This window comes from Oryx dammah, unplaced genomic scaffold (genome assembly GCF_014754425.2).
Source record: "Oryx dammah isolate SB20612 unplaced genomic scaffold, SCBI_Odam_1.1 HiC_scaffold_5, whole genome shotgun sequence".
Lineage (NCBI taxonomy): Eukaryota > Metazoa > Chordata > Mammalia > Artiodactyla > Bovidae > Oryx > Oryx dammah.
Genome location: NW_024070189.1, coordinates 66,957,816 through 66,972,259, shown reverse-complemented (window position 1 = coordinate 66,972,259; position 14,444 = coordinate 66,957,816).

Below are 14,444 nucleotides of genomic sequence, written 5' to 3'. Positions count from 1 at the left end.
TCTGAATGTTGAGCTTTAAGCCAACTTTTTCACTCTCTTCTTTCACTTTCATCAAGAAGCTCTTTAGTTCTTCACTTTCTGCAATAAAGGTGGTGTCATCTGCATATCTGAGGTTATTGATATTTCTCCTGGCAATGTTGATTCCAGCTTGTGCTTCCTCCAGCCCAGCGTTTCTCATGATGTACTCTGCATAGAAGTTAAATAAGCAGGGTGACAATATACAGCCTTAATGTATTCCTTTTCCTATTTGGAACCAGTCTGTTGTTCCATGTCCAGTTCTAACTGTTGCTTCCTGACCTGCATATAGGTTTCTCAAGAGGCAGGTCAGGTGGTCTGGTATTCCCATCTCTTTGTTAAAGGAAGAAACAAGTTGAAAAATTGTGATTACAGCCTAATTTTGCTCAGATGGTAAAGAATCTGCCTGCAATGCGGGAGACCTGGGTTCGATCCCTGGGTTGGGAAGATCCCCTGGAGGAGGGCATGGCAACCCACTCCAGTATTCTCGCCTGGAGAATCCCCGTGGACAGAGGAGCCTGGTGAACTACAGTTCACAGGGTTGCAAAGAGTCAGACACAACTGACCTCTCCTTACCCTGGTTGTAATTATGTATTAAACCAGTGGGATTCATGGAGTGCAGAAAGAAAACACCTTTACTCTCCTGCTTTCCCTGGGCTACATGTACACGCAGTTTGGGCCCTCTGGTCTGCTTTGGCCTGGTCCCAGATAACCACTTCCGTCTTATAGGGACTGCTGCTGGTCCTGGGTCACTTGGTGGGTCTGAAAGACCCAGAGTTTAGTGGACCATTTCAGGTGCAATGTCACTGAGCGCTCCGTGGTCGTGTGTCCTATCTCTTCTAGGGCCCAGAAACATGCCAATAATTTTATTTTTTTAAAGTTTAAATTGAGGTATAATTAACATATAAGGTTATATCAGTTCAACATATACAAGATGGTATTTTCATATACATACATATTATAAAATGATCTCCATGGTATGTCTAGTTAACATAGACTTTTCATTGTAACTGATAAGGGAATATCATGCATGCTGCTTGTGGGTGCTAAGTTGTTTCAGTCATATCCGACTCTTTGCAATGCTATGGACTATAGCTCGCCAAGCTCCTCTATCCATTGGATATTCCAGGCAAGAATATTGGAGTGAGTTGCCATGCCCTCCTCCAGGGGATCTTCCTGGACCAGGGATCAAACCCACATCTCCTGCATTGGCAGGTGGGTTCTTTACCACTGGTGCTACCTGGGAAGCCGTCAATGAAGTTACAAGTAGAAATTTGTTCTTATGATGAGAACTTTTAACACTTACTCTCTTAACAGTTTTAAAATATATATTATAGTATTATTAACTATTGTCATCATACCATACATTACATCCCCATCACTTACTTATTTGATAACTGGGAGTTTGTATCTCTTGATCACCTTCACCCATTTCACCCACTGCCAACTCTTATCTCTGGTAACCACCAATCTCTTCTCAGCATTATCTTTTTTTAACTTTTAAATCTCATATAAAAGTGAGATCATATAGTACTTGTCATTGTCTGTATGACTTATTTTACTTACCACAGTGTCTTCATAGTTCACTCATGTTGTATAAAATGTTAGAATTTTATTTTTGGCCAAATTATATATATATATGTACATATATTTCCCACTCATCAATGGACAAAAATGTTGTTTCAAAGTCTTGACTATTGTAAATAATGATGCAGATATATTTTTGAGTTAGTACTTTTTATTTCTTTCAGATAATACCCTGAAGTGGAAGTACTGGATCATAGTTTTACTTTTAAGTTTTTGAGGAAATGTTTTACTGTTTTCCATAGTGGATGAACAAGTTTCAGTTCAGTTCAGTTCAGTTCAGTTCAGTCGCTCAGTCGTGTCCGACTCTATGCAACCCATGAATCGCAGCACGCCAGGCCTCCCTGTCCATCACCAACTCCGGGAGTTCACTCAAACTCACGTCTATCGAGTCAGTGATGCCATCCAGCCATCTCATCCTCGGTCGTCCCCTTCTCCTCCTGCCCCCAATCCCTCCCACCATCAGAGTCTTTTCCAATGAGTCAACTCTTCACATGAGGTGGCCAAAGTACTAGAGTTTCAGCTTTAGCATCATTCCTTCCAAAGAACACCCAGGGCTGATCTCCTTTAGAATGGACTGGTTGGATCTCCTTGCAGTCCAAGGGACCATCAAGAGTCTTCTCCAGCACCACAGTTCAAAAGCAACAATTTTTCAGTGCTCAGCTTTCTTCACAGTCCAACTTTCACATCCATACATGACCACTGGAAAAACCATAGCCTTGACTAGATGGACCTTTGTTGGCAAAGTAATGTCTCTGCTTTTGAATATGCTATCTAGGTTGTTCATAACTTTCCTTCCAAGGAGTAAGCATCTTTTAATTTCATGGCTGCAATCACCATCTGCAGTGATTTTGGAGCCCCCCAAAATAAAGTCTGACACTGTTTCCACTGTTTCCCCATCTGTTTGCCATGAAGTGATGGGGCCAGATGCCATGATCTTCATTTTCTGAATGTTGAGCTTTAATTTTTTCACTCTCCTCTTCACTTTCTGCCAAAAGGGTGGTGCCATCTGCATATCTGAGGTTACTGATACTTCTCCCAGCAACCTTGATTCCAGCCTGTGCTTCCTCCAGCCCAGCACTTCTCGTGATGTGCTCTGCATAGACATTCCACCGAAGGCCTCAAGCGTTCCCCTGGCTCCCTAGCCTCACCTGCAGTTGGTGTTTGTTTTTGATGTCAGCCATTCTAACAAGTGTTATGTGACATCATTATGGCTTTGATTTGAAATTCTTGAATGATTATTGAAGGTGAGCATGTTGGCTATCTGTATGGATTCCTTGGAAAATGTCTATTCAGATCCTCTGATTATTTTTTTAAGTACTATTGTTTGTGTTTTCACTATTGGCTCAGATGAGTTTTTAACATAACAAAACATTTGAGACACTAATTCTGTATCAAATATGTGATTTTCAAATATTTTCTCCCATTTGGAAGATTGCTTTTACATTTTGTTGATGGTTTTCCTTGCTGTGCAGAGTTTTTATTTTTTTTATTTTCTAAGTAGCCCCACTTGTTTACTTTTGTTTCTATTGTCTTTGCTTTTAGTGTCTTACTGCCTTTGTTTTTTTCTAGGATTCTTTTGGTTTCAAATCTTATGTTCAATTTTTAATCTATTTTGAGATAACGTTTGTGTATGAGATAGGATATTGCTCCAGATTCATCCTTTTGCATGTAGCTACATAGTGTTCCCAACACCTTTTTTTGAAAAAACAAAATTTTTCATTGAATATTCTTGGCTCCATTTTAGTATATTCATTCATCATATATCTGTGAGTTTATTTCTTGGACCTCTATTTTGTTTAGTTTATTTGTGTGTCTGTTTTTATGCCAATAGTATGTCATTTGTTGATTGGTATACCTTGCCATACAGTTTGAAATCAGCGAGCATAATGCCACCAGCTTTTTTCTTTCTCAGCAGTGCTTTAGCTATTTGGGGTCTTTTGTAGTTTCATACAAACTATAGAATTGTTTATTTCCTTAAATGGAGTACTGAAAAAGATTTCAGGAAATCTATAGGCTGTTTGGGGTAGTTTCTATATTTGAACATCAATTCATCCTACCTGTGTGCATGGAATATCTTTCCACTTATTTGGGCCTCTCATTTCTTTCGTTACTTTCTTATAGTTTTCAGTACATATCTTTAAATTCCTTGATAAAATTTATTACTGGATATTTATTCTCATTGATGTAATTATAAACAAGATTGTTTTGTCAATTTATCTATGTGTGCACAAAAACACAACTGATTTTCCCATGTTGCTTTTGTACCTTGCAGTATTACTGAATTTGTAACTATTTTTAATAAACATTTTAAATTGAAATATAGTTGATAATATTGTTGTTGTTGCTGTTCAGTTGCTAAGTTGTATCTGACTCTTTGAGACCCCATGAATATGCAGAGTACATCATGAGAAATGCTGGGCTGGAGGAAACACAAGATGAAATCAAGATTTCCAGGAGAAATATCAATAATCTCAGATATGCTGATGATACCATCCTTATGGCAGAAAGTGAAGAACTAAAGAGCTTCTTGATGGAAGTGAAAGAGAAGAGTGAAAAAGTTGACTTAAAGCTCAACATTCAGAAAACTAAGATCATGGCATCCAGTCTCATCACTTCATGGGAAATAGATAGGGAAACAGTGGAAACAGTGGCTGACTTTGTTTTTCTGGGCTCCAAAATCACTGCAGATGGTGATTGCAGCCATGAAATTAAAAGACGCTTACTCCTTGGAAGGAAAGTTATGACCAACCTAGATAGCATATTCAAAAGAAGAGATGTTATTTTGCCAACAAAGGTCCATCTAGTCAAGGCTATGGTTTTTCCAGTAGTCATGTATGGATGTGAGAGTTGGACTATAAAGAAAGCTGAGAGCTGAAGAATTGATGCTTTTGAACTGTAGTGTTGGAGAAGACTCTTGAGAGTCCCTTGGACTGCAAGGAGATCCAACCAGTCCATTCTAAAGGAGATCCAACCAGTCCATTCTAAAGGAGATCAGTCCTGGGTGTTCACTGGAAGCTGAAGCTGAAACTGAAACTGAAGCTGAAGCTGAAACTCCAATACTTAGGCCACCTGATGCAAAAAGCTGACTCATTTGAAAAGACCCTGATGCTGGGAAAGATTGAAGGCAGGAAGAGAAGGGGATGACAGAGGACAAGGTAGTTGGATGTGGCATCACCAACTCAGTGGAGATGAGTTTGAGTGGATTCTGGGAGTTGGTGATGGACAGGGAGGCCTGGCGTGCTGTGGTCCACGGGGTCGCGAAGAGTCTGACATGACTAAGCAACTGAACTGAAATGATGGGGGTATCTCAGTGCTTCACAAAGACCCAAAAAACCACAGATGTGATGAAAACAGAAGCACAAAGCCATGCAGGACAGTGATATCCCCAAGATATCTTCAAAGGCCAGGAAGATTACAATTTGGGGAGACAGTGATTTCTCTCGCTGTTTGGATACTCATGTGCTAGGCACTGGACACACTGCTCTGCATCTAGGAACAAAGCAGAAACAGTTATACTCAGAATTTTTTCATTTTGACCACATTTAAAAGCTGTCACTATTACCTTTAGAATGGATAAACAATAAGTTCCTAAGCTATAGCGCAGGGAACTCTTCAATATAGCAATGTCTTGTGATAAACTACAATGGAAAATAATATAAATAAATAATATGTATACATGTATAACTGAGTCACTTTGCTGTACAGCAGAGATTGGCAAAACATTATTAATCAAACATATTTCGAGGTGGGAGGGAGGTTCAGGATTGGGAACACGTGTACACCCACGTGGCAGATTCATGTTGATGTATGGCAAAACCAATACAATATTGTAAAGTAATTAGCCTCCAATTAAAATAAATAAATTTTAATTTTAAAAAAATTTATTGAAATAATATAATAACTGTCACCTTTTCTTTTCTTGTGCCTGTTGATTCCCTCAGTGTACTAGTCAAAACACAAACTTTGGATTCTATTTTCTGAGCAAGTCACAATGCTCTCTAGGTTGATGCTGAATTTTGTCATCTGCCACTCAATGTCATCAAAACACATTTTATTCCTAACAGAAATGTCAACTTATTGCGCATCAATGTGTATCATCAAGGAAATGATGAATCAGCAAAAGAAAAGGAGAAAAAAATCATCAGTCTTCATTGTTAAGGGATTATATCCAGGATCAGTGAAGATCTTGTATAACCACAAAGAAACAATAAAATATACAACCCATTAAAACTGAACATTGAACCTGAGTAGACATTTGTCCACAGGAGATATGAAAATGGTCAACAGATACATGAAAAGATGCTCAATATTAACAACTGTTACAAAATACAAATCAAAACGGTGAGATATCACTTTCACCCATTAGAATGGCTATCATTTTAAAAAACAGTTATCAAAGTGAACTTTTGGTGACGATATTGAGAGCTGGAAACTTTGTACATTGTTGCCGTTAATATAAATGCTGTAGAAAACTGTTGATAGTTCTTTTAAAATTTAAGCAAGGTAGGAGGACATCAAGGTGAATGAGTAGGAGGAAGTGAAACTCACCTTACCCTGAGAACATATCACAAATATACACGGACTTGTTCTCACTGAAAACAAATTGGCCTCAATCAGAAAATACTCTTATACTACAAAGACTACAAAAAAGCTCCACTCAGAGTGAGATAGAAATAGAAGAGAAGCTTTCAGGTCAGGAACCACACTCCTTAGTGGGGAAATTAAAGACAAGGAGGATCACACAGGCTGGGAGATCCTCCTTGGAAAGTGAATGTTTCAAACCACTTGAGTGTCCCTGCCCTGGAGTAAACACTGGGAGATGAGTCCCCTGGGCTTGTTTGAAAGATAAGGCTGAACATGAGGCTGAATGAAAACTAGATTCTGTTCATGAACAGTGACCACACACACATACACATCCATGCTCCTGGAAAAAGGCAGAGAACACAGGTTGAGTTTTCCAGGAACTCACCAGTAAAGCCTTCCTCGGTGATCAGTGCAAAAAGATAGAGGAAAACAACAGAATGGGAAAGACTAGAGATCTCTTCAAGAAAATTAGAGATACCAAGGGAACATTTCATGCAAAGATAGGCACACTAAAGGACAGAAATGGTATGGACCTAACAGAAGCAGAAGATATTAAGAAGAGGTGGCAAGAATAAACAGGAGAACTATACAAAAAAGATCTTCATGACCCGGATAATCACAATGGTGTGATCACTCACCTAGAGCCAGACATCCTGGAATGTGAAGTCAAGTGGGCCTTAGAAAGCATCACTACGAACAAAGCTAGTGGAGGTGATGGAATTCCAGTAAAGCTACTTCAAATCCTGAAAGATGATATTGTGAAAGTGCTGCACTCAATATGCCAGCAAATTTGGAAAACTCAGCAGTGGCCACAGGATTGGAAGAGGTCAGTTTTCAATCCAATCCCAAAGAAAAGCAATGCCAAAGAATGTTCAAACTACCACACAATTGCACTCATCTCACACGCTAGTAAAGTAATGCTCAAAATTCTCCAAGCCAGGCTTCAGCAATATGTGAACCGTGAACTTCCTGATGTTCAAGCTGGTTTTAGAAAAGGCAGAGGAACCAGAGATCAAATTGCCAACATCCACTGGATCATGGAAAAAGCAAGAGAGTTCCAGAAAAACATCTATTTCTGCTTTATTGACTATGCCAAAGCCTTTGACTGTGTGGATAACAATAAACTGTGGAAAATTCTGAGAGCGATGGGAATACCAGACCACCTGACCTGCCTTTGAGAAACCTGTATGCAGATCAGGAAGCAACAGTTAGAATTGGACATGAAACAACAGACTGGTTCCAAATAGGAAAAGGAGTACGTCAAGGCTGTATACTGTCACCCTGCTTATTCAATTTATATGCAGAGTACATCATGAGAAACACTGGGCTGGAGGAAGCACAAGCTGGAATCAAGATTGCTTTGCTTGGAGAAATACCAATAACCTCAGATATGCAGACGACACCACCCTTGTGGCAGAAAGTGAAGAGGAACTAAAAAACCTCTTGATGAAAGTGAAAGAGGAGAGTGAAAAAGTTGGCTTAAAGCTCAACATTCAGAAAACAAAGATCATGGCATCTGGTCCCATCATTTCATGGGAAATAGATGGGGAAACAGTGGAAACAGTGTCAGACTTTATTTTTGGGGGGTCCAAAATCACTGAAGATGGTGATTGCAGCCATGAAATTAAAAGACGCTTACTCCTTGGAAGGAAAGTTATGACCAACCTAGATAGTAAATTCAAAAGCAGAAACATTACTTTGCCAACAAAAGTCCATCTAGTCAAGGCTATGGTTTTTCCAGTGGTCATGTATGGATGTGAGAGTGGGACTGTGAAGAAAGCTGAGCACTGAAGAATTGATGCTTTTGAGCTGTGATGTTGGAAAAGACTCTTGAGAGTCCCTTGGACTGCAAGGAGATCCAACCAGTCCATTCTAAAGGAGATCAGTCCTGGGTGTTCTCTGGAAGAAATGATGCTAAAGCTGAAACTCCAATACTTTGGCCACCTCATGCAAAGAGTTGACTCACTGGAAAAGACTCTGATGCTGGGAGAGATTGGGGGCAGGAGGAGAAGAGGATGACAGAGGATGAGATGGCTGGATGGCATCACCGACTCAATGGACATGAGTCTGAGTGAACTCCAGGAGCTGGTGATGGACAGTTCCACTCACTCCCATAGCCAGTCCACAGCTAGAGCTTCCTGAGTGTCCAGAGCCAGCATGAACGCTTCCACCAAGAAGGATGGGAGCTAGGCGGGGAAATAGCCTTGAATATCCTTTCTCAGACTCCTCTACAAGACATCCCTAAGCCAGTGAAGGTGAAGCCAGTGCTGCCAAGAGCCATGCCCAGCTCCACGGGGGGCGGGAAGAAGGCAGCCACAGCCCCATGGAGCTGAGGGATGCTATGGCAGGGAAGCAGTCACTACAGCAGAAGCTCACAGCCCTCAAAACCAACTTTAGGTTCAATGCTGAAACAGAAGGTGACCTTTCAGAGAAGCAGCTCCACCTGCATCCTAGGACAGGACTATCATCAGCACCTTTAAGAAGAGAGCTGTTGAGATCACAGGTGCCAGGCCTGCCTTCCAGATGTGTGTAACAGTACACCAGCCTCTGGTCCCAGCTCTTCCGACAGCTCCCATAGCATCACCTCTGAGAATGATTTCACTGGCTCAGGCCCCAATATCCCCTTAGAGAACTCCCGCAGGATCAGGCCCTGCCTCTGGATATCTCACCCAACAATTTCAGCCTCTACAAGTCTCCTTCTCTGCTCAGCATCTCCCTAGGGCTCCAGACCACGGTCACTGTCAACAACTCACACCTCACAGCTTTCTTGAAGCTGTCAAGCAGCAGGAGGCCAAGAGATATGCACTCTATACCCTGTTGCAGTTTGTGTAGTGATGTGCAAGTTCAAGAGCACATCCTCCATCCTGGCAGCCTTCTGGGCTTGGCTCTTGAGGGCACCAGAGCAGACCAGGCAGCAAGCACCCTGTTGTTAACACTGGCAGGGAGCCAGATGGTACTGGCCTTGAAAGAAGGCAACAACTTGACCACCATCTGTGATGCCTCTGAGGCATGTTTCTTGGCTCTGCTCAGTGTGAAAATGCAGCCCTTGAATAAGAAAGTCTTGCAACAAAAGGCCAACATCAACACAGTGATCACACTGGAGAAAGTCCTCAACATCAGAGCAAACACTGGAGCTGTGTGCAGAAGTTACCGGCTGGTACACCATTCCCAGCAGGAGAGTGAGGCAGGTGACACCGAGGAGGCTAAGACTGTGATCACTGTGGTTGTGAACTCCTAAACCAGGTATGGCACAGATTTGTCAGGAAATTAGAAACATATAATGGGTACAATGTATTATTTTATTAGCTCCAATACTTTGGCCACCTGATGCTAAGAGCCAACTTATTGGAAAAAACCCTGATGCTGGTAAATACTGAGGGTAGGAGGAGAAGGGTGGGACAGAGGATGAGATGTTTCAATGGCATCACATGGAGCATTGTCCAGGATTGATCACATACTGGGCCACAAAGAGAGACTTGGAAAATTGAAGAATACTGAAGTCACATCCAGCATCTTCTTTGAACAAATTGTCCAAAAGAGGGCAAATGGAAGCAAGAAGAACTACAGTCTTGAGACCGGGGGAATGGAAACCACAATCACACAGAGTTAGAAAAACTGAGATGTCAGAGAAATAAGTTTGCTATGAAGGAACAAAATAAAATCCAGAAGAACAAGTAGGTGAAGGGGGAAAGGCAACCTACTGGAAAAAGAGTTCAGAACAATGATAGTGAAGATGATCCAAGAGCTTAGAAAAAGAATGGAGGCAAGATTGAGAAGATGAAATGTTTACCAAAGACCTAGAGTAAAGAGAGTTGACCCGTGGCGGATTCATGTTGATGTATGGCAAAACCAATACAGTATTGTAAAGTAAAATAAAGAAAAAAAAAGCATCAAAAAAATAAAAAAAGAGAGAGTTGACTAATTTTTTTAAATTGAGATGAAAAATACACTAGAAGGAATCAATAGCATAATAACTGAGACAGAAGAATGGATAACTGATCTGGACAGCAACTTTGTGGAAGTCACTGCCATTGAGCAGAAAGATAAAATAAGAATGAAAAGAATTGAAGACAGTCAAATGGACCTCTGAAGCAACTTAAACGTTCATCGACTGAGGAATGGATAATGAAGCAATGGATCATATTAATATAACTACATTATAAAAATCCTAAAAGAAGAGAGACAGAAAGGACCTGAAGAAAATATTTGAAGAGATAAATAACTGAAACTTCCTAAACATAGGAAAAGAAACAGTCACTGAAGTCCAGGAAACACAGAGAGTCCCAGGCAGGAAAAATTCAATGAGAAACATGCTAAGACACATATTAATCAAACTGAGAAAAATTAATAACAAAGAAAAAATATTCAAAGCAACAAGGGAAAGGCAACAAATAACATACAAGGAACTCCCCTAAATTTGCAAGTGATTTTTGCACAGAAACTCTGCAGGGCAGAAGGAGTGGCATGATATATTCAAAATTTATGAAAGTGCAAAGCCTACAACCAAAAGTCCTCTCCCCAGAAAGGATCGCATTCAGCTTTGACAATGATATCAAAAGCTTTGCAGATAATCAAAAGCTAACAGAATTCAGCACTATCAGAACAGCTTTGAAACAAGTTTTAAAGGAAATTCTCTAATGGAAAAGAAAATGCCAACACCTAGAAATAGGAGAATTATGAACGAAAAAGCTCACCAGTAAAGGCAACAATACAGTAAAGGTAGGAAACCGTCTCCACACAAATATATCAAAACCAGCATTTGTGAGAAGAGAAAAAACACAGGATATTGAAATTCATTTAAAATTAAAAAGCCAGCAATTTTAAAGAATTTATTTATATATACATTTCTCTATCAAATCCTCATGGTAAACGCATACAAAAATCTACAATTCACACACATACACATACACAAGAAACCAAATATAATACTAAAGTTAGTCATCAAATCACGAACAAAGAGAACAAAAGAGGAAAGGAAAAGAAAGACCTACAAAAACAAATCCTGTACAATCAACAAAATAGCAACAGAACATACATATCATTAATTACCTTAAATGTAAACAGATTAAATGCTCCATCCAAAGGACTACACTGGCTGAATTGATACCAAAAAAAGAGAGAGAGAGAGAAAAGATCTGTACATGTGCTATCTATGAGGTATGTACTTCAGATGCAGAAACACATACAGGCTGAAAATGAGGGAATGGGAAAAGGAAATGAAAGTCGCTCAGTTGTGTCCAACTCTTTGTGACCCCATGGACTGTGTCCATGGAATTCTCTAGGCCAGAATACTGGAGTGGGTAGCCTTTCCCCTTCTCCAGAGGATCTTCCCAACCCAGGGGTTGAGCCCAGGTCTCCCATATTGCAGGCGGATTCTTTACCACAGAGCCACAAGGGAAGCCCACGGAAGAAGGAAGTCCACACAAATGGAAATCACAAGAAAGCTGGAGTAGCAATACTCATATCAGATGAAACAGACTTTACAGTAAAGATTGCTACAAGAGACAAAGAAAGATACATAATGATCCAAGGATCAAAAAAAAGCATATAAACATATAACAATTGTAAACATACATGCATGCAATGTAAGAGCACTTCAATACATAAGGTAAATACTGCTGCTGCTGCAGCTGCTGCTAAGTCGCTTCAGTCGTATCCGACTCTGTGCAACCCCAGAGATGATAGCCCACCAGGCTCCCTCGTCCCTGGGATTCTCCAGGCAAGAACACTGGAGTGGATTGCCATTTCCTTCTCCAATGCATGAAAGTGAAAAGCGAAAGTGAAGTCGCTCAGTCATGTCCAACTCCTAGAGACCCCATGGATTGCAGCCTTCCAGGCTCCTCTGTCCATGGGATTTTCCAGGCAAGAGTACTGGAGTGGGTTGCCATTGCCTTCTCCAAGGTAAATACTGAAGGCCATTAAAAAAGAGAATTGAGAATAAGACTGCACTAGTGGGGAATTTTCATCAATGGACAGGTCATCCATAAAAAAAATGTATAAGGAAACACAGGCCTTAAATGATATATTAGAGAAGATGAACTTAATATTCATAGAGTATTCCATTCAAAAGCAGCATCAGACACATTCTTCTCAAATACACATGGAGCATTGTCCAGGATTGATCACATACTGGGCCACAAAGAGAGACTTGGAAAACTGAAGACTACTGAAATCACATTCAGCATCTTCTTTGAACAAATTGTTAGGAAATAACAATATAGCTGCAAGAAAACAGTAAAAAAAAAAAAAAAAACACACACACAACCAACTGGAAGCTAGAAGTATGCTACTAAAGAACCAACAGATCAATCACTGAAGAAAATCAAAGAGGAAGTTAAAAAAGCACCTAGCGAGAAATGAACTTAAAAGCACAACAATCCAAACTTTGAGACTCAGTAAAATCAGTTCTGAGGAGGAAGTTTCCAGCAATACCATCTAACCTCAGCAAATAAGAAAAGACACATAAACAACCTATTTTACACCTAAAAAAATTGAGAAAGAAGGACAAACAAATCCAAAGATAGCAGCAGGAAACATATCATTAAGATGAGAGCAGAAATCAATGAAATAGAGATGAAAACACAATAGGAAATATCAATGAAACTAAAAGCTAGTTCTTTGAAAAGTTAGACAAAATGGATGAACCTTTAACCACACTTGTCAAGACAAAAATGGATGAGGATTCAAATCAGTAACATTAGAAATGAAAAAGGAAAAGTCACAACTGACATTGCAGAAACAGAAAAGATCATAAAAGACTACTCCAAGAAACTATATGCTAATAAGAGGGGCAGCCCGGAAGAAGTGTACAAATTCTTAGAAAGATACAGTCTCCTAGGACTGAATTAAGAAGAAATAGAAAATATAAACAAAGTCACAAGTAATAAAATTTAAACTGCAATTAAAAATCTTGCAACAAACAGGAGTCCAGGACCAGAAGGCTTCACAGCAAATTCTATCAAACATTTAGAAAAGAGCTAACATTTATGTCTCTCATACTTGTCCAAAAAATTTCAGAGGGAGGAACACTCCCAAGCTCAATGAACAAAGCCATGATCACTGTGATACCCAAGCCAGATAGATAGCACAAAAAAAAAGAAAATCACAGGCCAATATCACTGATGAACATAGACACAAACATCCCCAACAAAACACTGGCAAACTGAATGCCACAATACATTCAAAGTATCACACCATAATCAAATGAGATTTATCCCAGGGATGCAAGGATTCTTCAACTTAGGCAAATCAATCAACATGATACACTATATTAATAAATTGAAGAATAAAAACCACATGATCATCTCAATAGATGAAGAAAAAGCTTTTGACAAAACTCAACACCCATTTCTGGAAAAAAGAAAAAGAAAAACTCTCCAGAAACTGACCATAGAGTGAACACATCTTAACATAATAAAAGCCATATATGACAAACTTGGAGCTGCTGCTGCTGCTGCTGCTAAGTCACTTCAGTCGTGTCTGACTCTGTGCGACCCCATAGACAGCAGCCCACCAGGCTCCCCCATCCCTGGGATTCTCCAGACAAGAACACTGGAGTGGGTTGCCATTTCCTTCTCCAATGCATGAAAGTGAAAAGTGAAAGTGAAGTCGCTCAGTCGTGTCTGACCCTCAGTTACGCCATGGACTGCAGCCTACCAAGCTCCTCCGTCCATGGGATCTTCCAGGCAAGAGTACTGGAGTGGGGTAACATTGCCTTCTCCAAAACTTGGAGCTAATATATACTCAATGGTGGAAAGTTGAAAACATTTCCTGTATGAAATGAACCATCTTTCTTGTATCTTTGCAAACATACCTTTTCATTAAAAATTATTGTTTCAAATCTATTGTGATAACTGTGTAAATCAGGTCCTCCCCCTACCCTGCAAGCATGCTAGCTGATTATTGTAACCATTCAATTGTTTATAGAGTGTTGTCTGATCCAATCTTGTAATTTCCACATTTTTTGTCATGTGTGGTCACTGAAATTTTTGTTCCATTATTCTAGGGATCAGCTAATAATACAATATAGATTCCTTTAAATGCCAAAAAAGAAAAAAAAAATCAAAGAATTATACCTCTGCCCTGTAATTGGGTTTTCTTGTGGTTTGGAGCAAGACTAACATCCAGCAGAGCAGTTTACAGCTCTGTCTAAGCCTTCACTTCTCACTTAAATAAAAACTGGCATTCAGTAAAAATTGAGAGCCGAGGCCATTCTCAGGGCTTTTTTTTCCTCTTTAGGAGCCAAACACAGTGCATGA